This window comes from Pleurodeles waltl, chromosome 12 (genome assembly GCF_031143425.1).
Source record: "Pleurodeles waltl isolate 20211129_DDA chromosome 12, aPleWal1.hap1.20221129, whole genome shotgun sequence".
In the NCBI taxonomy this organism is placed as follows: domain Eukaryota; kingdom Metazoa; phylum Chordata; class Amphibia; order Caudata; family Salamandridae; genus Pleurodeles; species Pleurodeles waltl.
In genome coordinates this window covers 541,678,018-541,693,216 of record NC_090451.1, presented here as the reverse complement: position 1 = coordinate 541,693,216, position 15,199 = coordinate 541,678,018, and positions in this window count along the sequence as shown.

Below are 15,199 nucleotides of genomic sequence, written 5' to 3'. Positions count from 1 at the left end.
ACATGGCAGGCCAGCCTACAAAGGTCGTATCACACATAGCACATCCAAACCCTACTAGATGGGTAACAACTTGCATTAATTTGGCATCGGAGGTCTGACAGTTGTCAGCTAACAATCATGCAGCACATCCTCCAACTATGTGTAAGATTACATAAGTAAGTAAAGCCACTCAGACATGATGATACTGCATCCGATATAGCACGGCTAATACGTACATAGCATGGGTCTCCTGTGACAATTACACACATATCTGTACACATGCAGTGGACCTAACTATCATCTGGTGGCAAACATGCTCCTTCATTAGTGAGCAGACATAATAATGGTGTGTATTCGTCTCATTATGTGCATCCAAGAGAGACATCCAAAGCCTGTTTACTTGAGAAGTGCATTACCAGTCAAACAGCCATTGTGGCCATGACAAATGTATGACACATAGGTACAATGTACAGAGGGACAGGGACATTTGTAAGCCCTCATGTTGTTACAGTTTCTTCATTTGATGTGGCCCAGCTATGGTGATTTGCACCAACCATAGAGATATGAACCCTTGTGTATACCTGTTGTATTTAGAAATGTAAGTTCCCTTTAAGGAACTAGGGGATGGAATGGAGAATGGTGATGGGAAGAGAATGTAGGGATGGTGGCATTCTGGCTGGGAGAAACTGGACGATGGACGTTTGAATGTGGATCAGAATAAACCTTACTGGAAAATCATTTGTTTTGGACTTGAAGATCATTACAAATTTGGCGACGAGCTGCGGGAACACCACTCGTGTTCTGGAGGACATATTCTACGTGTCCCCTCTGTTCCGCTACACTGCTGATGATTTATTATTTTTTTTAAAGTACCTTGGACATCCTGTTGGTGGTACTGCACTATCCGATCTTCAAGGATTTTCTTGGAGCAAGAACAAAATTTGTTTACTACTTAACGCGCTTTTCTAGGGTATTTTCGGAGGTTTTGTTGCGGCTGTCTGTTGCTTAGCAACAGTGGCACTCAAACTGTCATTTGTGGCCGCGAGCGCTTGTTCATGCAAACGCGCATTCAAGCAAGCGCGTTTCAGCACAGCGCAAGTGTATTTTCAAAAGGCGCATGCTCAATAGTGGCGCTCCATACATCAAGGACATCAGCTTATTCTGAATAAATGCGCATTTACACTTTGCATTTGTCTGAAATGAAAGCGTACATTTACACGTTTCATTTCGTCTGGAATAAAAACATTTAAAACTCTACAAAGTATACTTACAGAGTTGGCAACTCGGAGAGTACTCACCTGACTTCATTGTTCCACCTCTCGCTTCACTTTCTGGAATCCAATTCACTTCCTGTTTCCCAGGAAGGAAGAGCTCAAGGATTTCTTCCATTTTTATTGTAGTTTTATTTTCTTTCTTTGTGTCTTATTCATTTTAGAACAATTTAAACTTGATCATAAAACTATAACACTTGTGTGAAATAAAGACAGTTAATATTCAGAGTGAGTTGTGAGTTCCAAATAAAATAACAATAAAAGAAGGCGAAAATTATAATAATAATCCCAAGGATGCAGTTTGAACCACCAGCCAAGTTTCTGCAACTTAAAGGCGACCCGCCCATACCATGGTCGAGATGGAAAGAGGAATTTTTGACTTATTTAAAAGCTATTGATGAGGATAATATGTCACAAGAAAGAAAAAAGAATATTTTGTTACATTGTTTGGGGTCTGAGGGGCAACTCATTTTCAGGACACTCCCGCAAGGAATTCTTCATGATGAAGAAATTGATGTGTTTCAAGATGCTCTAAACAAACTGGAGAATAGGTTCAAGCCAACTACGAGTATAGCTTTGAACAGATTCAAATTCTATACTAGGAGTTAACAACAGGATGAGACATTTGATGAGTTTCTGACAGGGTTACGAGGTCTTTCCATGCACTGTAATTTTGGACCTATCACCGATGAGATGATTAGAGATCAAATTATTGTTCATGTCAGAAGCAGAAGAATCCAAGAACAATTGTGGGTGATCCAAAGTTACAAGATGTAATTAATACTGCTAAGGCATTGGAGCAATCAGAAAAATAGATGAAGTCGGTGCAGGAGACAGGGAAGAATAAATTATCGGACTTGGAGGTGGTGGGAGCTGTTGGTGGTAACAACGATAACACTAAAAAAAAAATGACTTGGAGCAGAAAAGATGACAAAAACGCTAAAATTAATAGAATGTCATGTTATCGTTGTGGCAATCCTAATCATCTGACAAATTTTCCACAGTGTCCTGCCATTGGGAAAGAATGTAAAAAATGTGGAAGAGCGGGGCATTTTGCGAGAGTTTGTAAAGAGGTTCGGAAGGCTGATAGTGACAGTAGGAGTAAAATTGCATGCATCTATGATGAAAGAGAGAGTGGATTGGTGCTATCTGTTAAGAATGATTTTAGAGACATAGATGGGAATGTGGTGAAACAACCTAAATGTACAGTTCTCATTGAAGGTCAATAGCTAGAGCTGATGGCAGATTCTGGATCGCCTTGGACAATTATCACATGTGATTATTTTGTTCAGAAATTTAGTGAAGTATGGAGTGTGTCCAACTTAACATGTCCTGATATTGTGGTGGAAGGTTTTGATGGGACTGCTATTGATATTATGGGGTATGTAAACACGATGATCTGTTTTAAGGACCGTTCTGCACAGGTTAAGTTATATGTAGCGGAGAGGGGAGTTAATGTGTTGGGATGGAGAGACCAGGCAGGATTGGGGATAATTTTGAATCCCAGGGCTCGTGAACCTGTAATGTTGGTTGGGGGAGGTGATAAAGCGAAGTTGATGATCTCTATGTTTCCACATGTGTTTTCCAATACTTTGGGCAAACTGAAAGACTATAGTCACAGGATTACACTAAAAGAGAATGCCAAACCTGTGGTGCAAAAGTTAAGTAATGTCCCTATTAGTGTGCGTGAGTAATTGAGAGATATATTGAAAGAAATGGTGAAAGAAGGGATTATTGAAGAGATTGAGTCATCTGAATGGGTTTCACCTATTGTGTTAGCCAGGAAATTCGATAATTCTTTGAGATTATGTGTGGATTTGAGAGCGTTGAATGCCAATATTATAGTCAATTGTCATCCTTTACCCAATATAAATGAAGTAGTTAGTCTATTGGATGGGGCAAAGTTTTTTTCTACGCTAGATTTGAGGTCAGCTTACCACCAAATTGAACTTACTGAGGATTTTAGACATTTGACTGCCTTCATTACACCATAAGGGTTGTTTCAATTTAAACGAATGCCTTTTGGGTTAGCCTCAGCGGCATCAGTATTTCAGAGGGCTATGTTTAATATGTTCAAGGACATGGACAACTTTGTGAAGTGTTTCCAGGATGACGTGTTGATTTACTCCAAAGATGAAGATGAACACAAAAAACATCTAGTTAAGGTGTGTGAAGTGTTTAACGTGAATGGATTGACTCTAAAATGTAAGAAATTTAATTTCTTTGCCAAGTCTGTTGATTATTTGGGACATACCGTCTCTGGTGAGGGTGTTGTTCCCAAACAGTCTTTGGTCAAAGCCATCATAAATGCACCTGCTCTAGGTTGTCGAGAAAAGTTGTTGTTGTTTGCAGGATTATGCGAATATTACAGTAAATTTATTGTAAACTTTGCCACCAAAATGGAACCATTAAGGGAGCTTACGAGGAAAAATGTGGATTTTGTTTGGTTGGAAAGGCAGGAGAGTGCTTTTCAGACCATTAAAAGGGAGATTGCTGGTGCACCTACACTTAAACCATTTAATGTCCTCTGGCACAGTGTGTGATAACTGTAGATGCAAGTATGTATGGTGTAGGTGGTGTGTTGTCCCAAAGGTGTGGCAAGGAGATGTGGAATGTTACATTTGCATCACGTACCCTGACAGATGCAGAAAGGAGGTATGCAGTGATAGAGAAGGTGTTATTAGCTTGTGTCTGGGCGATTGAGCATTTTCGGAATTACATTTGGGGTTCACGTTTTGTCCTCCAAACTGATCACAAACCTTTATTGGGTATTCTGTCTCCAGGAGGAGGGTGGAATGCGACAGCCCGCATTGCTAGATTAGTTTTGAGATTGCAAGAGTATTCCTTCCAGGTGGAGTATGTGCAAGGGAAGAAAAATTCTGTGGCTGACTGTTTGTCGTGGCTACCTCAGAATGATTTGGATGCTCAGGATAAGGGTGGAAGTGGTGACAGTGATTTTGTATCGGTAGTGTCTGAATTTATTTCAGGAGAGTTTAAAGCTATTGAAGAAAAAGATTGGTCTGATGAAGATCAAAAAGATTTAACTTTGCAAGAGGTGAGACGCTACTTGAGGGTTGGTTGGCCGAGGAAAGAATGTATCCTGGAAGAAGTAATGCCTTTCTTTAAAGTAAAAGATGATTTAGAAATTGATTATGAGCTGGTATTCAAAAAGGGGAAATGTGTTCCACCTGAAGGCATGCAAGCGGTCATTTTGAAGTTGGCGCACAAAGGGCATGCTGGTATGTCGTCTATGAAAAGGCTCATTCGCACTTCTTTCTGGTGGCCGGGAATGGACAAGATGGCGGAGAGGACTGTCAGGGAGTGCGGGGTATGTGTGAGTGCTGAGAAGATGTTGAGGACAGTGCCAGCCCCCTTACGTCCTGTTCAGTGGCCTGATTCTCCATGGCAGAAATTGAGTTTTGACATTTCTGGACCGTTTTTGTTTTTGCCTCACGAGGCTCGGTTTGCTCTGGTGTTAATGGATTATCACTCCAAATGGCCTGAGGTGAAGATGGTACCTCTAGTCACGACGAATGTGTTGATTGAGTTTTTCAAGGAGGTGTTTGCTAAAGAAGGGTATCCTGAAACTATTGTGTCGGACAATGGTGTTGAATTGGTGTCGAAGGAGATGCAGAGGTTCCTCAAATATTGCAATATTAAGCATGCTACTACTTCGTTATATGAACCACAGGAGAATGGACAGGTTGAGAGATTTAATCGGGTCTTGAAGGAGTGCATTTGTTGGGCACGTGGTTTTGGTGGGTTGTGGAAGGAGAAAGTGAGAGAGAAATTATGGCATTATCGCATCACTCCTCATAGTACCACTGGTGTTAGCCCTTTCAGGCTGTTAAGGGGAAGGGATCCTGTATCCAAATTGTGTCCATGGTGGTTTAAGAGGAAGCACAACAAGGAGTTTGAGAGTGTTGATGTAGAAAAAGATTGGAGATTATGTAAGACTGAAACAAGAGAAGAGTAAGGAGGCATATGATAAGAAGTGGAGAGTAAAGGAACCTATGTTTGTCGTGGGAGATTGGGTCAAAGTAAGAAAACCTGGATTGGTAAGGAAGGGTATGTCCAGATTCAGTAAGGCCATGAAAGTGATAAAAGTGTTCAAGAAGAAAGTGATTACACAAGATGGGAAAGTTTGGAATGTGAGCAGACTAGCTAAGTGTGTTCCAGGATGCGGAGAAACACAAAGTGGAAATTATGCTGTTCCTGGACCCATTGTCTACCAAGATCTGGGAGAACACGCGTCCGAGAATATAAGCCAGGAAGATGGATGCAATGGAAGAGGAGAGAGTGAGATTTCTAGTGGCATAGACTGTAGGGAGAATGACGGACAATGTAGCATGGAAAGTTTAGAGGATTCCATAGCCTCAAGAGTAAAGTTGGAAAGTCGTTCCAGATCAAAGTCTTCTCGGCTTCTGGACTATGTGTGAAGTAGGAAATTGATGTATAACAATTTGTTGTAATTGTATCTTACTCAGTTGTTTTAATTGTTTTCAGTTTATTATAAGGGGGAAATGTGTTGTATTTAGAAATGTAAGTTCCCTTTAAGGAACTAGGGGTGGAATGGAGAATGGTGGTGGGAAGAGAATGTAGGGATGGTGGCATTGTGGCTGGGAGAAACTGGACGATGGACGTTTGAATCTGGATCAGAATAAACCTTACTGGAAAATCATTTGTTTTGGACTTGAAGATCATTACAATACCTTTGGCCTGCCATCCCTAAATGAAAGGTGGAACACCAAACACCAGCTGATGGCACCTTGCACTTTTTTCCTATGTTTCCAAATCCAGATCTGACATGTATCCAAAATGATGAAGGACCACAATAATCCCTAACATTCATAGAACTTCTGTGAACGCTTTCCTTACACACTCACCAGACACACATGAGACATATTTCTGGGCCACATTGCTATCATCAATTGATGTGAAGCCTGCACTCATTTTCTGCATCATGCAGTGTTTCTAAATTCAGTCTAGCTGTTGCGTCAACAAAGGTTGGTAATATTTTGGAAAATCTATACTTCACTGGCAAATGTGACCTATATAGACATGATTGGCTCCTAATTTGTGTTGCTGTCTGACACAAAGGCAGCACCAAATTACATTAAGCAAAAGTATTCAATAAGTTTGCAGAGCACTTGCTTCCTGACAGCTAGCAATAGTGGTCCTTCACATAGTCCATCAATGACCCTGTATGTTTCCGAAGCATTCCACACACTCAACAACATAGCCGGCATATATTGTACAAATCATCTGATGTCACTACAGAGCTTTTAATCGTGCACATTTACATGATTTGTACTCACCAACAGGGCCACTAATCACTATTCCCAGGTGGTTCAGCAGATCTTGCTCCCTGGAGATGAGGTCAGCCCAGCGGTGCTTCAGCTGGTGGTCATTCCTCTGGCTCCGATACACGCGCTGCAAGTGATGCAGGACCTTTCCCCACCGGATTCGACGTGCCTCGGTGTAATACCCCTGCATCACCCGCCCACCTGCCTCAATCATAAGAGGGAGGAAATGGCACACCAGCCATATGAACCCCCCAAGCTCCTCCTCACCCATCTTGCGAAGACGTGGCCTACCCAACATCTTAGCACCGAAAAAGGGTAAAAGGGGATAAAGAAAAACAAAGGAAAAAAGGGGGAAGTAGAATGACAAAAAAGTAAACTTAACAACTAAAAGAGCCCAACTATCCCCAAACTAGCACTACCCACAACAGACTCCCACAAAAAACAAAGACAATACAATACTGGACAATAGTACACAATAAACACTCAGACAGTGTACAACAACAATTTTAGATGGCAAACTAACAAGTAATGGAGCACACAAGTGACAAAAGCACAATTTCACTGGACAAAACTCAGAACACAGCCACACAGTCTAGAAGAATCACAGACTGCAAAGTGAAAGTGAAAGTACCCCCACTGTACATATTCTGTAAACAGGATATCCTATTACATCACTTCCTGCATAAAATGGCCGCCGTTTTTATCGTTATGCGTCATAATTTTCAACGCACAGGAGTAAAAATTAGGCTGCATCCATATATTTGGAAATAGTCTTAACAGTTAACCAATTTTAAGGGCATAATGCGTCGTTTTTTAGGCATTAGCGTCATTTTTGGACGCTTGTGCGTCATTTTTAGATGCATGAGTCAGTTGCGCCTATTCCTGTATCTACTGAGTTACCTTCGGAGATCAATGTGAGTGAAGTCGAGGACATGAGAACCTACATGGGGATGATCCCACCCTGTCACTGCAGACGTGTTATGAGACTGTCAACAGGGCAACCTTGGTGTGCTGAGTGAGATCATATGTCAGGAGTCATGTTCCGGCAGGTGTCATTACAACATTTGTGCACAGGTTGGCCTGTAAAGTTCCCATTGCATCTGGGAACATCATAGCCTCTGTGTTGATTAATCTTGCAGCTATTCACCTCGCACAGCCCATCAATATGTTGTGAGCAATGTGATTCTGCGTGTGAACTGTTGGGGTCCTAACATGTGTGGACTTTTCATGCACATTATCAGAGGTAGCTGGTTCTGCTGGAGGCACCATACCCAATCCCTGCATACAGCCCTGGTACACTGTCACACCTTGTCGTTCATACATACATGAGACCCAGACAAGGGATAGGCCATGATGTTGGTATTCAAAGACAATTTTACTAATATGGTACAATAAAAAGGAGATGATGCTATACAATGTATTTGGGTATGCAATGAGGAAGCACATGACAAAATACCCCCTAAGGAATGTGAGGTTTGGTAACGCAAGTGTGGTACATATGTAGCCACAAGGGACCTTTAGGGTAACGCACAGACAGGTGCCAGTCAGGCTGACAGGCTGCAGGGTCAATCAGGATTCTGCAATTTCACAAGGTACATACTCAGTGGTCTGACTAAGAATGGTCGGAGGAAGAACAAGACAGTTGACATGGAAAACTGTGTATGTCCTGTGTTTTTGAAGGTGACACATAAACCCAAGGGCTGTGTCACACGGCTTAAATACTTGCAATGCATAACAGTGTATTTGACAAAATGGCAGCTTCTATGCTGTTCCAAACATCTGCATGGGCAGTGCATGTTGAAATGGGTGGTGTGCATGGAGGTGATCACAGGTGTGTGCTGCATCAGTTTCTCAGAAGTCCTGTAGGTGAGATCTGAGTTCAAATGGCCAACAGTACCTTTCACACGGGAAGCAATCTACAGGTGATAACAGGGCTTGAAAACTACAAGCCAGTATATTAATTGACCTGACTTCCATGCAGTCAGGTGTACTATGACAATGGCATAACATAGGAAAGGGTGTAGCACACTGGATGACTATTGTTTGTCTGTGTGTGTAGAGGAGTGAATATCGGGGTACACATATTACCATTCCAGGGATCTCCTCAGACAGGTGGGTTGAGACCAGGGGCATGGGTGTGTCAGGAGTTAGGAAATGGGCTGACATGTACATGGAATGTCATGTGCGCAATGCTTGTCATAGGTGTGGCATTTGTGCTGTCTATGTTCTGCTTCTATGGAACTCTAGTCACAGACAGTCCTTGCAAAGATAGGTGCTGTACGACTTACTGCTGTGAAGGCTATGGTCATACATTCCTGTTACCACTGCAATTGCACATCCACTGCGTCATGTATGAGACATTTTTTCCCTTAGTGACTGATGGTCTCTTAGTTGTGTGCCAGATGCTGCGATGAACCATGTTGCCAAATGTATGTGTGAAATAGGTGAGGTCCTCTGCTATTGCCCTTCAAAGGTGAAACGCACAGGATATATGTCATTTACATTGTGTGTGTATGTGACTGTTGTATGATACGCATCACAATTGCTCAGTTAATTTCTGTGTGATTATTAGTATATCAGCAATGCTCCATGAGGCTACACTATTATTCTGACAGTTAGAGATAAAGGTGAGCAAAAATGATTAGCCAGACCATGATATGGTGATTATTATCAGTGTTTATTTACATTAGTTAATACAGTGGTGATGGTGAGTTGGTTCAAAAGAAATTGTTCACAATATGTTGCCGCCTACGCACTCCAGCAGCTGTGTTTTGCTGTTCCCCCTCATGTTGCAGGCCAGCATCCTCCTCTTCAGGCATGTGTGGCTCTGGTTCTAAGAGGGGAATGTTCCTTCGTATGCAAATGTTGTGCAGGATGGCATATGATCTTATAGACCAGTTCTGGGGAATATAGGAGGCTACCACTAGTGATGTCGAGGCACCTGAATCTCGACTTGAGGATGGCAAAGGTCCTCTTGACTATGCTGCGTGTACTCCTATGTGCGTCATTGTAAGCGCGCTCTGCTGCAGTGCTTGGGTTGCCAACTGGTGTCATAATCCATGGCTGGATCCCATACCCCTGATCAGCTGCAAAAAGAAAATGAATGGGATGATGTAGCTTGCCACATTGATATCAGCTTGCATGGCAGTAGTTGTCTTGTGTTGTCTGTGACTCTTGGCTGAACGAGTGTTTGCCTGCTGACCAGTTGTCAGCAGTATGTTTGGGTATTTGCAGTAGTGTGCACTCCCTAGCATTGTGACTTGATATACAGGTGTCCCTGTGTCTTCACTGGGGCGAGATGATCATTAGCATCTATGTACCCTGGATATCCCATACCTTTAGACTTATGCAATGGATTAATTTAAACATTAGTGAGCCGCTTACATTTTGCAAGGTGACAATTGGCCAAACCTCGCCATATGTTGTGATCATTGACGTCTTAACATTAGACTGTACACTAATTTCAGATGTGTGACAAGTTCACTGCAGACCTATGAAACATGGCTCGTGATGTCACGATCTCAGTGTGTTCCTGTCCACATGTTGCTGTTGTGGTGTATGTGTTGTATGTCCTAGAGGGTTGCTGTGCAGTGTGTATATAAGTAGGTTTCTGTACTTACCAACAAGTAGTCCATTGCCATATCATCTATCCTGGAAGTGTTGATTGATGGTAGAGTGACGGAAGATGAATGAGTCATGGACACTCCCAGGATACTTTGCCACGATGTTGGTGAACAATCCTTGGTGATCAACAATGGCCTGCACATTGATGGAATGTGTGTGCTTCCTGTTGTGGTAGAGGTGATCAGTTGCAGCAGGTGGCACAAGGCGTACATGTGTGCAGTCAATGGCACCAAGGACGTGTGGGAAGCCACTAATGAGGTAAAACCCCTGTTTTGTCTCCTGCTGCTTCTGCAGTGTGTTATGGAAGCAGATGTGGCGGGGTGTGAGTCCAATGATGGCATCCAGTACTTTTGGCAAGAAGGCAGAAAATGATGGCTGTGATATTCCGGCAACCAGGGCGCCAGTGCTTTGAAAGGAGCCACTTGCCAGCATGTGGAGTACAGCTAGCAGCTTGATTTCTGTTGGGATGGTGCACGGTGTCAGCAAGGTGGGTGCCAACTGTGGCTCTATGTTGCGCAGCAGCTGCTGAATGGCCTGCAAAGTTCAACCTGTACCTCTGGATGATGTCATGTTCCCTGAGGCCATGAAGGGTTGTTCTCGTGCGGAATATTCTCTCCTGCCTTCTGCACTGCCTTTGGGGTCCCTGCTGGTGTTGTGGTAGCTGCTGTTGTTGTTTCTGTGTTCTGCGTCTGCGAGCACGCTGGATGAGAAGCACCTCCATGTCTCCCTTTTGCTGCTCTGCTGTTGCTTCTATGTGTTCCGATTAAATACAGGAGTGTTTGCCACATTTTAACACCTGCCCTGACCCAGGTGTTAATTCTTGACGCACATCGAGCTGTGCGTCATTTTCCGGCTCCGCCTCCCGGCCGTGCAGCATTTTTGCCCAGAAGCATAAATACAACGCACGGCCGTTTAAGTCATTTTTTGAACGGGAACGCATACCTTGCATATGATTAACGCAAGGCAGGTTCCGGCATCCAATAAATGACACACACGGTGGGATTTTGACGTCCGTGGGCTCGGGCGTCAAAGTTTAAATATGGGGCAAGGTTTGCACTGAATGTGCGTCAAAATTTTTGACGCACATTCGGCGCAGACGGAGTATAAATATGGCCCTCTCTGTGCCAACTTGTCATGGGTATGCTGGTAGGCCCCCAATACCTCAGATATCACGTCTTAGGCTGCTGCATCCATCCTGTGGCCGCCCACCTGGCCCACTGAGGCCCTAGCACCTGTCCTAGCCCCCTGTGCCTGTGTCCCCTGCACAGGTCTGGCAGTACCACTTGTACTGGGGCCCTCACCTTCTTGCATGTTGGGAGTGGGAGACTGTGGCCTCTGTACCTGTGTTCCACCAGTCTGTGGTCTGGATACACTGGTGTGGGGACGCTTGCCCTGGGCTGCTGTTCTTGACTGGGAAGTAAGGGTGTCAGTGGTATCCTGGGTGGGGCTGCTGGATGGTGACAGTCCAGGACTGTGTGAGGGGCCTGCCTGCTCATCAGTGTCCAGGGATCCTTCACCACGGTCCTGTGAGGTGCCTCTGTCTCCATGGGGGACACTGGCACTCCTTGTCCCGTCCGTGAGGGTGGCATGGGTGGTGGTGCCTGTTGGGGGACATCTGTTACAAATGCATGAAAGTTTGGGGTGCACAGGACTGGGCTATTTTGTGCTGGTGTTACTTTCTGTGGCCATCCAGAGTGGCTTTCTCAGGTTTACACTGCATTTTGCTTCCGGTGTGGGGTTGCATTCGGGGGGGGGAGTTCCATTGTGGATCCTTGCAGGGGTAGGTGGCTGTGCACAGGGGGAGGGATGTGAGTCTGTTAGTGGGTTTGTGGGCCCGCAGGGGGGTGGATTCAGTGTCTGTTGTCTGGGTGGGGTATTGGTCATGGTGGGTGTGGGTGGGATGGGGTGGGGTGGTGCATGCATTAAATGTATGGTGTATATGGGGTAAATGTGGACGACTTGCCCTAGTCCATTCCTCCAGTGAGTCCAGTGAGTCCCTCAGAGTGCAGGATGGCCAGTACCTTTTCCTCCCAGTCGGTGTATTCGGTGGTATTGGTGGCGGTCCTCCCCCAGTCTTCTGGACTGCAATGTGCCTTGATGCCATGCCCCTGACCTTCCCCCGCAGGTCGTTCCATCTCTTCCGGATGTCGTCCCTGGTGCGGGGATGGCGTCCCACTGCATTTACCCTGTTTACAATGGTCAGCCATAGCTCCATCTTCCTTGCAATGGGTGTGTGCTGCACCTCGGCCCCGAATATTTGTGGCTCCACCTTCAGGATCTCATCCACCATGGTCCTTAACTCCCTTTCTGTGAAGCGTGGATGTTTGAGGTCTGGGGGGTGACATGGTGAGTGTGGTGAATGGTGTTGGGGCTGGAAATGCGGTGAGGGTGCTCTTCGGTGGGTCATTGTGCGTCTCCTGTACGGTGGCATTCGGTGTCTGCTTCTGGTGCTCTCCGTCTTCTTTGGCCTGGTTTCGTTGCAAAGGATTGTGGGGTGTGTCTAGGAGTGTTTTATGGGTATATGACTGTGTGTCAGGTGTGTGGGTTTCACGCTTATCCAATGTGTGCACTTTTTTGCTGTTAAGTCCACTTGCCGCCTGTGGCGGTCAGCACAGCCAATGGTCGTTTGACTGCCACTGACTGCCAAGGTGATTTGTGCATCATTATTTGGAGGGCGGGATGTGGGTGTGCTCGGCGGTGGCGGGGTGGGGAGATCCAACATTCCCACCGACAAGGTCATGGCGGGGACTGGTGGTCTGGTGATTTTTTGGCAGGGTTGGAATTTTTTATCATTATTTGGCAGGTTTCCATTCACCGACAACGGCAGCCTTCTGTTCACCGCCGCCACGGCGGTCGGCGGTGTTTACCGCCGTGTTCATAATGACCACCCATGTCTGTCAGTGAGACAGCCACTGCAATCATGGTGATGCCGATGAGTAGTGCTGCTGAATTAGATGTGTCCCTTTCACAAAGTAATACCTAATTGTTTCAGGAAATGGCGCAAAGTGGACAGCAGCCGCAGCCAGCAATAGTAGATCTTCATGAAGTTTGAGCAGAACAGGAGGTCAAGCATCCTGCTAAGCAAGAACCTCCTCTTTTAGAATCATTGGCTCCCAGTTCTCTAGCAAGGAAAAGGAAGGATACTAATCTACCATCTTCTCCAAGTACCACTTCTGATGACAATGATAGGGACATGAAGTGGACCCCAGCAGAGTCCGGGAGACACCAGGAACAGCTAGGGTAAAGAAAAGTTCCTGAAAGCCTTAGAATCATGGAAGAGGATGATGAGGAGGATGATGATTAAGAGCCAGGCATTGTGGAAGCTGGCACAGAGGACTCTGACATTACTATTCAGCCTGCTCCGAGGGATGTGGCACAGGTAGCACACCACCTTCCATATTTGTAATGTCCCAACTGAGACATGCACCAACCTCAGTAGAAGTATGCACTGCAGAGAAGCAATTGAAGACACACCCACATACCTCCAATTCTTCTTCAGGCATTGGCAGTGGCCCAGTAAGAACGTACTTCAATCCAAGTTTTGGCCTTTTTTAGGATTAGCAAACAGGAAGAGAGCATTGCAATATGCTTCATTTGCTACAGGAATGTTCGTTGAGGTAAGCTTGGCTCATATTATGGTACTGGAGGTCAGACAACCCATATGAAAAAACATCACACAATCTGGTGTAAGGAGCACCTTAAAAAAATAGCTAAATGTGGTTGTGGTGGTGAAAGTGAGGAAAGATGTGAAATCTCAGTCACAACTTGTCAAATCATGGTGGAAGGTGAGGAATTAAAGGGTGACATCCTCACACAAAGCATCCCCATCCCCAGCAGTGCACCAGAATCACCCATCTTAGTGACCTCACAATGGCTCAAGAAGACTCAGAAGGAGACACCATGGCATACAGTGACTACCCCACAATGCACATTGACTCTACCACATTGAGTCTACCACCACCTACGTCTCGAAAGTCACCTGCATCAGTGGCCCCAGAAAAGAAGAAAATCCAGAATACTATTACAGGCATGTTTAGGCAGGAGGGGCCCTATGACCACAACCACCCAATGGCACAATTGTACAATGGGAAGCTTGCAAAAATATTAGTGCTGTACCTCCTCCCTTTTCTTTGTGGGAAAAGTGGGATTCTTAGAATTTGTGGCAGCTATCTGCTTGAAATGGAAGGTTCCAAGTCAGACCTATTTGCCAGAGTTGATGTTCTAGCGCAGTGTCACAATGTGCTACAATTGGTTGAACAAGCTTTGCAGCAAAGTGTTGTCCACACTATCCACCTGATGACAAACATGTGGACGAGTTGTCAGGTGACTCATTACATGTGCATCACTGCACACTGGATGTCTTTGCTGGCGTATATCAAAAGCTATCTACAGGTCTTAACCCTGAAGAAAGTTTTAACAACATTCAGCAGCATGTAACAGTAGCCATGTTTGCCATGGAGAAATCACATACAGCTGCAAACATCTTGGACGAATTTAACAACAAAGATGGTCATTACAACATTGGTGGTAAAAGCCGCATACCGCCGTGCAGAAGATCACGAACACACTGCCGCAGAAAAACGCCACAGCTATTATGACCCGCAGCACGGAATCCGCCAAAATTCAGACACCCACACAAGTCCGCCACACCAAAGGTCAGTGATAAACTGGCCAAAAAAAATCCTCCACCGTCACGCCAACAGAAATACGCCCACACCATCACGACCCACGAATCCACGTCTTTCAACCACGGTATTCCATTGGCGGTACACACCGCCGCGCTCAAAATACACACATATACAAAACACTACCACATTGGACAATTCGAAATACACACACCTGATATACATACACACACCACTCCCACACACCCAATACAATATAAAACACACACCCACATCACCCACAAACCCCTACGACCACAAATCACGAACGAAGGCCAGAGAGAGACACCACCATCAACAATACTAGCATCCACAGGCACACAACACCATCACCCACATAACTTCCATGCACCTC